The 15,468-nt window shown below is 44.8% G+C and overlaps 1 long non-coding RNA gene across 1 annotated transcript; it reads left to right on the top strand.

The window, feature by feature from the left end:
* Positions 1-286: 286 nt before the first annotated feature.
* LOC109277374 (uncharacterized) lies at positions 287-13,075 on the top strand. Its single transcript, XR_002085124.2, has 3 exons — positions 287-446; positions 522-736; positions 12,897-13,075. It is a non-coding gene; the product is annotated as an uncharacterized LOC109277374 (long non-coding RNA).
* The last annotated feature ends 2,393 nt before the right edge of the window (positions 13,076-15,468 follow it).

The raw sequence follows: 15,468 nt of genomic DNA, 5'->3' as shown, positions 1-15,468 counted from the left end.
ATTTTTGAGAGAAAAAAAATAACTCAATTTTGGCTACAGTTAAAATACAGGAGGGAGTAGAGGATTCTGCATTCATTCATTAAATAATGGAATCTCCATTAATTCACTCAAGAAACTTTATGGCTTGCCTTGTACCTATCTAGCCTGTGCATAGCCCTGAGGCAGGTGCTGAGATATATCAGTGCCTGCCGCCAGAGAGCTCACAGGTGTCCCTGCACACCTGGCACCCACTGTCTGCCCTGACCAGCCTGCTGTGGGCAGGGGGACATGCTATGAGATGATCTCATAATCCTGGAGATCTATGACTCATAATTCACCCCCTTGTGTTAAGCAAGAACTTTTCCCATGTGAGTGTTTATAAATTACAGTGTCTGGAAAGATAACTTGACAAGTTATCTTGACACACCTTAAAGCCATACATAGAAGTCAGGATAGATGAAGGAAAGGTAAAGACCACCAAAATAGGGGCTTTGGGGCCATCGCTGAAGACAAACTTTATTCACTGTATAATCTTGCTTCAGGTGGACTGGGTTCTCTCTGCCCTTTCACAAAGGAAGTGACTCAAGATACCTGATATACTCTCAACCCTCAGAAAATGAACCTCTTTCCATTCACTTGATCCCACCAGTCACAAAGCACTGACTCTGTCATGCACCAGAGGGGCAACATGAATAAGAAGTGTTTACACTCTGAAGGAGCCGACCCAACCAAAGTGAGAGATTCAGACATGGAACAGGTGAGTGGTGTGGCAGCTGGGGCTGCTAGGAGGAAACCCCTGGCCCAGGTCCCTCGCCTCCCCCCAGGAGGCACTGTCAGAGGGGAACCTGGAAGCAAGGGCAGGAGTGAGCCAGGGCCCAGCACAGGCAGAAGTGTGGGAGGAACAAAGCACTGGCAGAGGTATGCAGGTAGGCCAACCTCCTTCTGGAAGCCAGGCAGGAAGAATGCAAATGCAGAGGCAAGGACTGGGGGTCTTAGATGGAAGTCTAAGGGAAGGGAGTCATCTCTGTACCTAGCCACCACTCTCCCCCATCTCTAAATTCCTCCACCCTGTGGCTCTTGTTCACCTAATGGTTTGCAACAATCCTCATACCTTTGTATTCTCTCATTTGGCTTTACCCAGAGGTTCAGTGGTATGCTGGAAACCACCTAGCCTGGTGTGTGACAGATTATGTGCTGGAGAGAAGGGATGGTTCAAACAGGAAGTATGCTGGGCTCTAGAAAGCTCCCCAAGGGAGAAGGAGACCATGATTTATCCTGGGGCATACAAAAAACAGTGAGGACTGAATGTGACTTCTTAGGTGTCTCTGCACACCTGGGTTTGGGTAGTTTAGGCAATCATTTCTGGTTAACTGACATATGGGTGCAATAGAAGCCAGGGGCCCTTCGGTTAGGGTTTGGGGAGGTGTCTGTCTTCACAGCAGACCTCTAACCAGTGACAAGGGATGGGGACCCAGGTCTATGCTCTGGGAAAACACAGGACAAGTCCAGCAGGTATTATTGCCTCAGGTCCATGGGCTGGGGTTCATGGCTTGAGGAAACCTAGCCAAGATGCTCATATTGCAAATGAGTAGACAGACCCAGAGAGGAAATGGGAGAAGGGCATTGAGTGTACATGTTGTTTCAATCAAACCTTAAGCTCCATAAAAGCACGAAACATCCCTATTATACCTCTTTGAATATCCACATTACTGGACACAAAATAATAATCAATAAAGAAATGTGACATCATCACTTTCCTGCTTAAAATCTTCCAGCAGCTCCCCATTACTCACAGAACAAAGTTGAACTACCCTGTCATCATCTGGACTCTATTTCTCCAGCCTCAAATCCTACCCTCTCAGGCACTGTGCTCCCAAACCAGCACCCCAGGCCTACATGTCCCCACCCAAATATGCACACATCCTTATACCCACACTGCTCTCATACATGCAGTCCTTTCTCTGGCTCTACCTTCCAGCCAGTCTGAACTAGTTACAGTCCTTTGAACATGCCAGAATTTCTCATGCCTCCAAGCTTTGCACAAGATCATCTCTCTGTTTCAGGGACTCTCTCCTCACCCCGATGCAATCCTTTATTGTGTTGAGAAATTCCTGCTTGTCCTTAAAGACCCAGGTCAGAGGGCACCTTGTCTGAGAATCCTCCTCTGTGCTCTGATAATTCCTGTCCAGCAAATGCCTCTATCACACAATTTACCACACTGAGCAGCTTCTTCCTCCACAGTCTGAGTACCAGAACTGGAATCATGGTGTTCATCTCTGAATAAGCATAGGGATGGATGGATGGATGGATGGATGGATGGATGGATGGATAGCACAAATTCAAGTTGGATTGAATAGTTAATATTCAACAATCATGTGTCACAGGAGACAGAGAGAAGGCAAAACTTCCCACCCACAAGGTCTGAACCTGAATATCTCTCCTCTCCCCCTGCACCATTCCCTGGCCTCTCTAGGGGGCTCTTACATTTGTGAACAGAAGTAGAAGAGGAATTTCCAGAGTCGTAGTGATGCCTCAGCAGGAGTCTGGTCCTAGATGTTCAAGTACTAAACTACATCCTAAAAATGAGTTTGACTGCTCAGTCTATTCCCACTGGCTTTCATTGGCTGCAGGCTTAGCAGGGACCCCAGGCCTGCAATACTGCAGCCATTAGCTCAGATTCAATTATGGAGAAGGAAGCAAACATTTTCAGAATAAATGAAATAGAGAAATAAAAGAGAAATAAAAGAATTCTTAAGGGAATCCATAGGGAAGGGCGGATCACTTTATCTAGAGAGCTTTTCTCCAGATTTGGAAGAATAGGGAGGAAGGAAGATGATATTATGCAGCATTCCCTGTGTGGCAAGTGCCTTCACACATATTCCTCATTAAACGATCCTCACCACCAGCCTGTGAAGTCAGCACAATTCTTTTTCACAAATGAAGAAAATGAGGTTCGGTGACCCACAGGAGATGACCTCAGGGTACAACCATGCAGCAGGAGTTCCAAAATTCAAACCTAGGGGCAACTCCACCAAGTCTAAGGAAAAGGAGTGTTTCTTCCTGCCAGTAATATGGCTTTGCCAAGTGACAGGCTATAAAAGAGACTCTTTACTTGGATAAAACAGCACTTCCCAAGGTTTTGTCTTAGCTAGGACAGCTTCCAGGTGGGTAAAACAAGTTGGAGCAAATGGCTCTGGTATCGTCCTCCATAGTATCCCCCTCCTTGGGGATCTTGCATCCCCTGGCCTGCTGCTGCCCCGTCACTGGCCTCAAGGAGCTGTTACCTGTCTTTAAAGCACTAGTTCAAACATCGGCACCAATTATGACTTCGGTTCCTCCTTGAACAACTGAGACAATTGGAATATTTGAAAAGGTTTTACCAGCTAGTATAGAAAAACAGCCAAGAAAAACAGAGGAAGCATGAAAACATTGTGGAGACCAAGGCATGAAGGTTAGGGCTTCTAATTTCTGCCAGAGTGACTCCATACCATGGTTACAGGCCCATCCCTTTAAGGGCTATCCAGGGACTACCTACAACTAAGTAAGGCCAGGGCACCCCACAGAAGACAGGGATGGCCTGGACCACCCCAGGCGGCAGGAGGCAGCATTTCAGGCTCAGGGGTGAGGCAGGCCCAAAGCAGTAGTCCCTGGGACAGAGAAGAAGGCCTGGGGGTCAGAGCAGCTGATGAAGGTCCCTCCCCAGACCTCCTGCACTGGTTCCTGTGATGCAGAAATATAGGCCTCATCATGTCCTCCCAAACTTAATACCCTCTGTGCTTCTGCATCACCTAATGTGCCTACAAGCCTTCTGGGACATCCCCTTTGTACTAGTTAGGGTTCTCCAGAGAAACTTGGCCAGCAAGATGTGTGTGCCATTTGTGCATATGTGCATGAGTGTGTGTGGAGCAAGAGATTCATCACAAGGAATTCGCTCATGTGATTCTGGAGGCTGAGAAGTCCCAATATTTGCAGCCATTGAGTTGGAGACCCAGGAGAGCCAAAAGTGTAGTTCTAATCCAAGGTCAAAGTCCTGAGAACCAGGAGAGCTGAAGGTGTAAGTTCCAATCTAAAAGCCAGCAGCCTAGAGATTCAAGGAGAGCCAGTGTTTTAGTTCAAGTCCAAGGGCAGAAAAAGACTGGTGTCCCAGCTCAGAGCATTCAAGTAGGAGGAGTTCTCCATGCTCACTGGAGGCCAGCTCCTGTGTTCTATTCAGGCTTTCAACTAATTGTATGGGGCTCAGCCAAATTAGAGAGGGCCATCTACTTTCCCCAGGCTACTGATTCAAGCATTAATCTCATCCAGAAACACCCGGACACACCCAGAATGACCGAATAACAGCTGGGCACCCTGTGGCCCAGTCAAGTTGACACACAAAATGAATTACCACAGGTAATTCAGCTTTGGTAATTCAGCAGCTACCCCTCTTTCAGCTCCTACAACTCACATCCCCTGACCAAGGCACCTGGTCTCATACCCCCGGCCTTTGCATATGTTTTCCTTTTTTTTTTTTTTTTTTTTTTTTTAAATGAGGAGACTTGCTTTTTTATTAATGTTCAATGCTGGCCAGGAGGGAGGTCGCCACCAGTGATTCCATAGTACCATTTTGAATACATAACCCTGATAAGCTAGTTCCTGAGCCAGGCCAGCAAGTGGTTTCTCAGCTGCTGAGCTGTCCCCAAAGCAATGTGTCACATCTATGCCCTTTTCCTTCTCTTCAAACCAGAGCTAGTAGGAGGTTTCAGAGTGATTAAAGTAAACCTCCCGTGAGTTCAGTTACACTCTTGATAATAAATATCCCTAAAAATTATGTTAAGAGGAAAAGGCTTGAGTTACAGGGGGGTACCACCGTTCTTGATCTGAAGGTAGGCAGTGGTGCAACTAAACTGCATATGTTTTCCTATCTGGGACATTCTTCTCTCCATTATTTCCCCCTTGAACTCCTACACATACATCAAGACCCAGTTCATGGGTGGCTTCTCTGACTCCTCACTCTGTCTTTCCCCTGTGGTGTCAGAGCGGCTAAGTTCAGTTCAATAAGCTTTCATTAAAGACTTCCTCTACTATATGTTAGAGTATGTAGAGTACTATAGTACTATAGTATAGTAAAGTACTATATGTAAGCATGAGTTAAGATGGATCAATAACCCTGTTCCCTCTGCATCTATAGTAATGGAAGAAAAATTCATGACAAAAGATAATTTCTGAATAAGATAACAGGCATCTAGCCTAGCCTGGTGAGGTGAGTGGGGAGGAGTCTCTCTGGAGGAAAAGATTAATGAACCAAGTCTGGAAGTCAGAATAAGTACAACGAGTAGGAAGAAAATTGACATTTCAGGTTTAGAAAACAACACAAACCAGAGTGAAAGATATGAGCCCACCTATCTGTGTAGCAGGAATGTGGGGCCAAGTGAAAGAGGCTATTGGGGCAGATGCTGATGCTAGACCAGGTCATCAGACACTTATAAGCCATGCAGAGGACGCTGGCCTTTATCCCAGCATAGATAAGGGCAATGCCTTAGGCAATTATCCCGCTGAACTTTAGGATCAGTCCATATATGTGGCTTACCATGAGAATGAGTTTCTAGGGAACAAGGACTCTGTCTTAGTCACCCTGTAGCCCTACCATTCAGCCCAGTGCCTGGTACAAATGAGTTTTCAATAAGGTTTCATGCAATAGATAAGTGGATGGATGGATGGATGGATGGATGGATGGATGGATGGATGGATTGGATGGATGAAGACAAGGGTCTCATTTGGTCTTTGCAGAAATGTAAGGATATGAGTAAGGGAGTAGTTCCTATTTTATGGGTGGGGAAGCTGAGGCACAGGGAGGTAAATGATTTGCCTAGTCTCTGAGTATATTTCTGTCCTGAGTCCCCACCCAGGATTTCTCCTCTGCAGGAGCTGCTCCTCTGCAGGAGAGACTCAGGAGGCATGCAGCTGCCACAGCCCCTTGCCTGGGACCTGCCTGCCAGCCTGAGGCTGCATCCACCGTGACCAAACCAGTTTAGGAAAAAGAGGGTCTCTGGGCTTTCCACCACTGTTTTTTCTTTAGAGGTTAAATGGCAGAGTCATGAACATTACAGGATTTTTCTCTATCACACATTTAGGTTCCCTTTCCAAAACAGGTGGATTCTTCCCAAGTTTACTCCTGATTTCTTCCTTCTTCCCAGGTATCTTTGTCTTTCTCTGTTAGCTGCACTTGCTTGTGTCCCCTGATCTTTCTGCTCCTCTTTCTCTTTCTTTTTCATCCTCTTTTCCCTCCCCTTTTTTTTTTCTTTCTGTCCCCCTCTAGTACAGTTATCCCATCCTGCTAAGTCTGCCTTTTTAAAACTCCTGGTTCTGCCCTAGCATTTGCTTGAACCTCAAGGAGATGTCTGCTAGACCTTTGCTTCTCCAGAGCCCTGGTTATGACCTCACCATCCCGTGGCTGCCCCTGCCAGAACTGAGCACAGCCAGGAAGGGAGGGGCATTAGCAGTCAGTGTTGCCTGGGAGCAGTTTATGCAGCCTGGTCTCCTTGTTTCATCTAGTGGAACTGGCCATGTAATTAACTCCTCTCAATGGAGCCCACTGGTCCCCAAGCTCCCCTTATACTCACAATTTTACATTTCAAGGAAGTTCCAGGGCCCACATCTGCTCCAGCAGCATGTTCAGGCTACATTCCTGCCACCCCTCAGAGGGACTAGGGTTTGGAATCAGTATCTGTTCTTTGCAGCCCAGAGTTTCCTGCCCCAGGGGCTAGAAATACTTCCCCATGAGTATTTTAGGGAGCAACTTCTCCCCAGTCTATATCCAGGGCCTCTACCCAGTTCTTATCCCACATGAAGACAGAGGAAGCAGCCAAATGCAGCATAGTGCAGTGGAGGGCAGGAAAACAAAGGACTTCAATTCACAGAGCTCCCTCCCTCAGCAGTGCAACCCCTTCACATCACAGAAATGGATTTCTTTGGAGGCTTATATTTTCCATCTTGCAGAGCTCTCAAGAAGACCGATTCCCTCCTTTTGGTCTCACTTTCTAGATCAGGAATATTTCTTGGTTCTTTTTAGCCTTAAAGACCCAATATGAATTTGTAGGAACTAACAATGGGGAAATACCCAAGCAAAGAAGTTTGGGGAAAGGGGAGAGCCATGAAGGGCTATGATTGCTCCTGGTTTAAATTATGTGGCTTTGTGGGGTGCCTGGGTGGCTCAGTTGGTTGTGTCTGACTTCAGTTCAGGTCATGATCTCATGGTTCCTGGGTTCAAGCCCTGCATCGGGCTCTGTGCTGACTGCTCGAAGCCTGGACCCTGCTTCAGATTCTGTGTCACCCTCTCTGTCTGCCCCTTCCCCACTGACACTCTCTCTCTCTTAAAACTAGATGAACGTTAAAATTTTTTTAAAACTTACGTGGCTTTGTTCTCTGCATTATTTTTTTATTGGAATAATGCTTTGTTATCCTGCCCTTAGAGGGATGAAACAGGAGGGCATACTGTGCCCTATGCATAATAGCAGTGAGTTTAAAGATGTCAAACTTAACCCCTCAAAAGGACCCATTTTGTGGCAGAAAAACTGTGCTCTCCTAATCATGTAGGATGAGAGTAGGATTCTGACCTTGAATGTGAACATGGTGGGTCTTCTTATTTGTGTTGTTTTCCTCTTTGTTTTGACTGCTGAGACTCTCTCAGACAAGCCTGCAGTTCACCTCTAGCAATGTCCAGGATGCTGTGGCCCCCTCAGCCAGGCACTAACTTTACCCCGCCCTCATCTCACCACAGGATCCTTGCTTCCCCTCATTCCCACTGGCTTCTCTACAAACATAGATGGAGAATGTGGCAGAGTCATAGCTGCCGTGCCTGCAGGAAATCCTGGGCTGGGGTCTCACAAGACCATTCTTGATATTCACTGGCTTTCTAGAAGGATCCCTTTCTCGTCCACTCTACCACATCCCCCAGGCAAAGGAGGGCAGTGGGCAAAGAGGTCACAGAAAGCCTGCTCAGCCCATCAACTTGCCTGCATGGGCTTCAGACCTCCTTCCTCATTTATTTTCCTCTTCCCTTCTCCAAACTTTTATGACATAGTAAATTCTTTAAGGGCCAAATAGTCCTTGAAAATACCCCAAAGGTGGATAACTAAGCCAGTCCCAGCCCTAGGGCCCTGCAGGCCACCTTTGGTCCACATTTGTCAAACTTCTGAACCCCTAGAAAATCTATGGCAGGGAGGCTTCCACGGCCAACCAGAGAAAACATTTACCCATCTCAGTGCAGTGACAGCAACATCCATCACCCTGTCATTCCAGGCCCATCTATGGAAATGACTGTGAGTCATGCTTCAAGACTGAGAAGGGCTTCTGGGTTCTGAGCCACAGCACTCAGGAGGAAACACTGAGGGCAGAAGAAGAAGGTAGAGATCAGGCCCCCTCCTACCTCTATTTTGGAGTATGTATTTTGAAAACCAATTGCAGGGGAGGAGGATACAAAGAATCTTTTTAGTTGTTATTTGCTTATTCCACATTTACATATAATAACATCTTGCAACTCTATTTTTATATATATGTGTATGTGTTTAAATACATATATAAAATAAAAAATATATACATATATAATAAATTTACACACACATATATGCATACACATACAGGTAAAATATACATGGTCTTTATTTGGCTGTGTATATTCTGAAGCTCTAGAATGAAGATAATATATATCTTTATCATTTTACAGAAGAAAGAGACAAAGATGGTAAGCATGGTTTACCAGAGTAACAGATTTACCTGGTGTACAAACTGAAACTATAACCCAGGTTTCCTGACCTCCACTTCAGATACACACATACCCTCAACACCTCCTCACCTGATGAAAGCAACACGCACCTTCCAGTCTATAGCTCTTCTGGGCAGCCCACGGGAGAATATGTAAGAAGATTTGGTAATAGTTTCAGGATCTAGAAACCCAGAGGCAAGAGAAAATAGACAGGTAAAAGTCATAGAGAAATACAGAAGTACAGAAAAGAAAGTAGGAAGCCAGGACTTGGATATGAGAGACAAATTTCTACGCAGTTATTAATAATGAATTATACTACCCCTCCCAGGGGTATTGGCTTCTAATCAGCAAGTCAATTTTCTATGTCATTGTTCATTGAACATCCATCATACACCAGGCACAGAGTTGATCAATATGGAGAAAACATGCATGAATGGGGTATATTTTCTAGTCTCAAAAGGTCATCCTAATGAAAAAGACAGATAGCACTTAAACACCACTAATTGACCCCTGATATTAATCATCTCCCTTTTTCTTAGAAGTGCAATTTAGGTTTTAGCTGGGATTAAAGACCATATTTCTCAGCTTCATCTCAAGCTTGAGCCAAAGGCATAAGCAGAAGAGATGTGTGCAAATTTTAAAGAATATGCTGAAAGGGAAAGAATGTGCCCTTCCTCCTTCCAGCTGGCTGGAATATGGAAGTGAATGCTGGACCTTCAGTAGCTACCTTTGACCTTGAGGTAAACTTTGGGTGAAACATATTGCACAGGAGAGCACAAAAACCAACAAGTCTAGGCCTTGATGGGGGCATGGGGAGGGATGGATAGCTACCAGCCCTGGGTCCCACTACCTCCAGGCTTCCTATATGAGTGGGGGAGCTCTACCTGCTTAATATACTTACTTTGGAGCTTTCTGTCATGCTCAGTTAAATGTAAGCCTAACTAGTCAAGCACCCAACAGATAAGTCAGACTACAGTAAGAGCTAATAGCATTGCACAGTGGGAGCAGAGCAAGGATCTATTGACTCTGCCCAGCCAGGTTAAAAAAAGCATCACAGAGAAGATGTGTGAGTGAGTCTTTAAAATGAAGTAGGATTCTCTCTGGTAGACAAGAGGGATGGAGCATTCCAGGTAGAGGAACGGCATCAGGCAAGCATGGAGACAGGAAAGCATGGGGTTTACTTAAGGAATGAGAAGTACCTAAATGCTGGTGAATTCCCTAAGTGGGGAGAGGCCTCCCTATGGCCACCCTATCCCTCCCAGGTACAGCTTGTGGGTGCAGCCCTGGCCCCCAACACCCCTGCTCACTTCTAAGTAATTACACCCCCAGTGCCTTTCTGTCTTGCAGCTGTTCCCACCAGCTGTTGTGACTGCTCTCACTACACCCCTCAAGTCCACGGGGAACAGGCTGCTGGGAAGGGAGGGCTGGGGGACTCCAGGGAGAGCTATTAAACACCTGCTGGGTCCCAGCAGAAAGGTTTAGGAAGGTAATTTCTGGGCTTCCAGGTAATTTGGGTCTTGCAAAGAAAACTGCTACTTTCACAAGCACTGAGAGAACAGAGACTCTGAAATCCAGAACACAAGGCCTCCACCCCTGTGTCAGTGATCCAACACCGCATAACAAACTACTCCAAAACCCAAAGGATTGAAACAACAATCTGATATTTCTCATGATGCTGTAAGCTTTCTGGACTCAGCTGGGCATCCTGCTTCCTGAGCTGCTGGCTGGAGTTATTCACATGGCTACAGTCTTAGGGCAGCTCGACGAGGGCTGGACGACTTGAGGTGGCCTCATGCACCTGCTTGGTGGTTAGCTCTGCTGGCAGGCAGGGCCTCTGTCTCTACACTATTTTCTCAGAAGGATAGTCAGACTTCTTTTCAAGGTAGTTTATGCCCCCAAGAGGGGGTTTAGGCAGGATGTAGTCTGCAAGTTCTCTTCCACCTTAGTCTATTGGTCCAAGCAAGATAAAGGGCTAGCTTAGATTCAAGGAGAGGGGAAAGAGATTCCACCTCTTTATGAAAGAAATGGAAAAGTCACATTGCAAGACAATAAGAAACCATGCACAGTGGAAGGATTTTTGTGGCCATCTTTAGAAACAATCTACCCTTTGACCACAATGATTCATATCCCTTGAACGTACTCATAAAACTCTGACCCCCAAAAGGGCCTAATCCCATTACAGTACCTGCTTGAAGTTCAGAACCCTATCATCATCAGAATCAGATCCAGATATGGATGAGAATCCTTGCATGCAATTTCTTAGATGTGAACTAAAAGACCACTTACCTGCTTCTACACTGCCAACATACAACATGCCCAGGGATGGCAGCCTCCAGTGCTAACTTCCTTCCTCTCTTCCAGCCTCTACTAACAATCTCCTTGCTATCCTTCCAGCCTTTGCCAGTCACATGTTTTAACATTAGTTATGGTAACTATCCATTCCAGGTACCAATTTCTAGAGGCTGAAAAATGGGTGATTCATGTTATGTAGAAGTAGAATGCTTGGCAAAACTGTGTACTATGGTGCCGTGGAATGTAGAAATGATTCCTAACTGTATTAGTAAGTGTTCCCAGAGAAACATAAACAAAGGAAAGATGCCCCTATATTTGAATAGATTTATTAGAAGGAATTGGCTGATGCAACTATGGAGGCTGAGAACTCTGCCAACTCACTGTCTGCAAGATGGAGACCCAGGAAAGCCCATGGTATAATTCTAGTCCAAGGCTGCAGGCTTGTGAACCAGGGAAGCCAATGGTATCAATCCCAGTCCAAGGGCAGAAGGTTGATGTAGCAGCTCATGCAGGCATACAGAAAACAAAAAGGGGTGAATTCTTCCTCCCTCCACCTTTTTGTTCTATTCACACCCTCGATGGATTGGATGAGGTCTGCCCATACTGGGGAGGACTATATGCTTTACTGGATTCACCAATTAATTTTTAATCTCATCCAGAAACATCCTTACAAATGTATCCAGAAATAACGTTTAATCCGGGCACCACTTGGCCTAGTCAAGTTGATACAAAATACTGACCATCACGTTAATGAACTTGTAGATCTAGCTGAAGAGATTTCCAGGCAGAGTGTAGAAAGTGCCATTTAACTTTAACTGCATGAAGTACCTGAAGAGAGAAATGAGCTAAATAAGGAACCACTTTCAGTTTTCAAGGAGAATTTAGATAAAATGTAGACAGCTTAAGGTAGTATCTCCAGCCAGCCAAAGACTTTTGAAGTAAGAAATGGCTGCGGATAAAAGGTCAAATCAAGAGCATGGCCTTTAAACCCTTTGTTAAGAACTCAGGAAGATTTAAGACCATGCATCATAGGCCCTTTCAGCATGACTAAAGGCTAAGAATTCACAGTTCCATGACTCACAGCTCAAGATGGAGACAGGCCTGCCTCAGAAGAAATGTCAACTCTGGCATTATCAAATGGACTGGACAATAATCTCATACATAGAAAACTCATGAAGCCTTTAGAGGAACTGTATCAGTTCTTCCAAAAATAAAGGACACTTCAGAATGAAAAGAGACCTCTGCCCCCATTCTAACTTTCTATATGCAGGAAGCAGATTTAAAAAGCTTCTCAACTAAAAGTATGGGCCATGCTTTCCAGAAAAGGAAGGACATCTCAGAACACAGAGCCAATAATCCAAAGGACAGAACCAAAATGCAAAGGACGGAGACAAGAGCTAAGAACTTTAAGGGATGAAGAGACCACCCCAAGGAAGCAAAATTGGGCTCAAGTTAAAGAAAATTATGGGCTCCTCAAACTGGGGGGACAGGCAACATATGTGTGACTGGATTTCAGAGTTTCTGGAAACAAGCATACACATCCTGCCCTCCACCTTTTGTCTGGGTATGTCTGCCTACTGGGACTGTCCTTTCTTTGCCTCTCTATTGTTTATTGGTACATTGTAAATGGGGTGTGTAAGTAGTAGATAACTTGCCTTTTTAATTTTCAGTTCTTAATCATTAGTCACCCGATGGATTCAGCAATACACAAGGGAACTCATCTATATCTGGACCTGATGCAAAACACAAGATCAAGGACATAACTCTTATACTATGGTGGACTAAGGCTTTAGAAGTTTTCTGAATGGAATGTGGTAGAAGTGACATTTGGGAACTTCTGAGTAGGCCTTAAAACATCTTAAAGCTTCTTATTTTATCCTCTTAGAACCCCAAGTCATCATGTAAAGAAGTCCAGGCTACCCTAATAGAGAAGCCAAGAAGAGAGAATCAAGATGCCCCAGCCAAAAACCAGCACCAACAGGTTAAAAGGAACCCTCCACTGTCTTAAAGGTTGAATGCAGCTACCTGAGTGAGTCTAGGCAAGACCATCAGACCTGCCGGCCAATCCACAGGATCACAAGGAATAATAAATAGTTATTGTTTCATGTAAGCCACCAAGTTTTGGGAGGTGGTTTATCACACAGGATTCTGATACCTACATAATCTTCCCGCCCATTTTGTAGTGTAACTCTGCTGGATTAGATGGAAAATGGTAGATATAGAATGCCATTGGTGGAAAGGGACTCAGGGTTACTGAGAAAAAAAGATTTCACAATTTATTTCTTCCTGCAGGACTGAGAAGACTCCATGTAATCTTAGCGAAGTCAGAAATGACCCAACGCTCTCATTTTACAGATAAGGACACAGATACAGAAAATGATTTGTTCATTTTCTGCAGGATGTTTGGATCTAAGAGTTTATGGGTCCAAGTTTATAGCAAATACAGGACTAAAATCCTGACTTCTAATCTAAGACCCTTCTTGGTAACTACAGGGTCTTAGACAAGAAATTCTTTCATGGGAAAAGTGGAGTGTTGAAAATTTTTCCATATATCCTTCACCATTTCAAAATATATTTGACTGAGGCTCATATAAATCCAACAAACATTAGTTTAAAGAAGTAGGGTTCGTTTCCTCAGGTAATAAGATATTCAGAGAAAGCAGTGCAGGGGAAGTTCAGCTTCTCAAAACTTTCACCAGGGAGCTAAGATTCTCCTATCTTTTCACTCTGTCATCCTTAATGTGGAGCTTTCGTTCCCATTCTCTGAAAAAATGGCACACCTTCAGGCACTGTTTTCCCATCATAAAGCAGGAATTAGAGAGATAGGCTAAAATATAAGACACAATCTTTCTTCTTAAAGACCTGGTGTATCCAGGAATGGAAGCTCTCCCTGGGACTTCTGCAAATACCCAGTTTTTCAGAATGATGTCACATGGCAATCAGATGACAAGAGAGGCTAGAAATGTAGGGTTTTGCTTTCTAGAGTCTATCAGACAAGGAAGAAAGAAGTGAAATAGGTCTTAAATGAATCAACCAGTAGTATTTGTCATATATCTTCCAAAAGAGGGAGCCCAAACAAACCGGGGAGAAAAGCTGTTATGGCACTACCATCCTAGTCCTCTACATCTTCATTCCTCATTATTAAACCCACCTGTGGATGGCTAGGCTCTTTGGATGAGTAGCATGGTCAGCCTTCAAAAGGGAAGGGAGGATGCACATAGAAACATCCAGAGGCACAGAGATCTTCTGAGAAAGGCCTCTAGGATGCACAATATTAATGCTCTTGTGGATTCATGGAATGCCATGCATTATGCATATGCCAATAAATCATCTTTATGTTGGGAGTAAGCAAAGAGAACACTAAATTTAGAATAAATTTAAAATTAACCTAAATTATACATGCCTGGCAAATGGGACCCTTTTGTGAAGCAAGAAGCTGTATCTATCTGGAACATTCAGCCCAGGTCTCTGGGGCAGAATACAATTTAAAAGGAATACCCCATCGTCAGAGCTTTGTTTCTCACATCATTCTCTAACAATCTTCATTCAGCATCCAGTGGCCTAACTGGATCCAATCCCCCATCAGTGCCATTTAGGAGAAGCTCAGAAACTTCTGTTCCTTGGCATATGGTTAACATGTGTGAATATAGAGATGAAGTGTTACCAGAGGGACAGATAGAAGCTCAAGAAAGATCTACTATAAAAACAAAAAAGGAGGAAGACAGACGGCTGGGGAGCCAGCCATCATCATTGTATAGTTAATGAGGCCAACAATGAAAAAGCACTGAGCTCTAGAGGAAGGCAAGAAATCATCCATGTTCCAGCCCAGGGAGCTCAGGCCTAACTTGGAGGCCAATTCTGGGGCAGAGACTCAGGTCCAGGGAAAAAAAGAACCACAAATACCTTCTGATAACCCTTTCCTGGTCCTTAGAGTTGGCAAATCGCAGTCACCTGGAAACTCTGGCCGTGTGGGGAGTATTACTTCTAAATTATAAACTTGGAAGAATTGATGCATGCAGGTGTCCAGCCTCTGAATTCCCTCAGTACCTCAGCTCCCAGGAAGCTGCCACAACCTGCAATCAACTAAATGGTACTACTTCCCCAGCCACCAGCCAGGTAACAGACCAGCAGGGGTACCAGAAAGGCTTCAGGCCTCCTCTCCCCTCCAGGAGCCAGCAGTCCAGCTGGGGCAGCCAGACATGTAGTGTGCAAAGATAATTAACAGTGAGCCAGTGGAAGGAACACTGTCCAGGTCAGGAGACATGACTTCTCATCTCAGCTCTCTTGCTAATTGGCCATATGATCTTGGAAAGGTCAGAACCTCCACCTCCCTGGACCTCAGTTTCATTATTTATAAAGTGTAATGGCTGAACTAGAATCAGTGGTTTTGAGACTTTGTTTAAAAGTGGGAACCAATTTTTTTTCCAGAGGCATGTTTTCTAGGAAACCAATATCAA

This window comes from Panthera pardus, unplaced genomic scaffold, assembly GCF_024362965.1.
Source record: "Panthera pardus isolate Hobbes unplaced genomic scaffold, ASM2436296v1 HiC_scaffold_13, whole genome shotgun sequence".
In the NCBI taxonomy this organism is placed as follows: domain Eukaryota; kingdom Metazoa; phylum Chordata; class Mammalia; order Carnivora; family Felidae; genus Panthera; species Panthera pardus.
The sequence above is the reverse complement of the archived record's forward strand: the minus strand, read 5'-3'. Positions and strand labels throughout refer to the sequence as shown.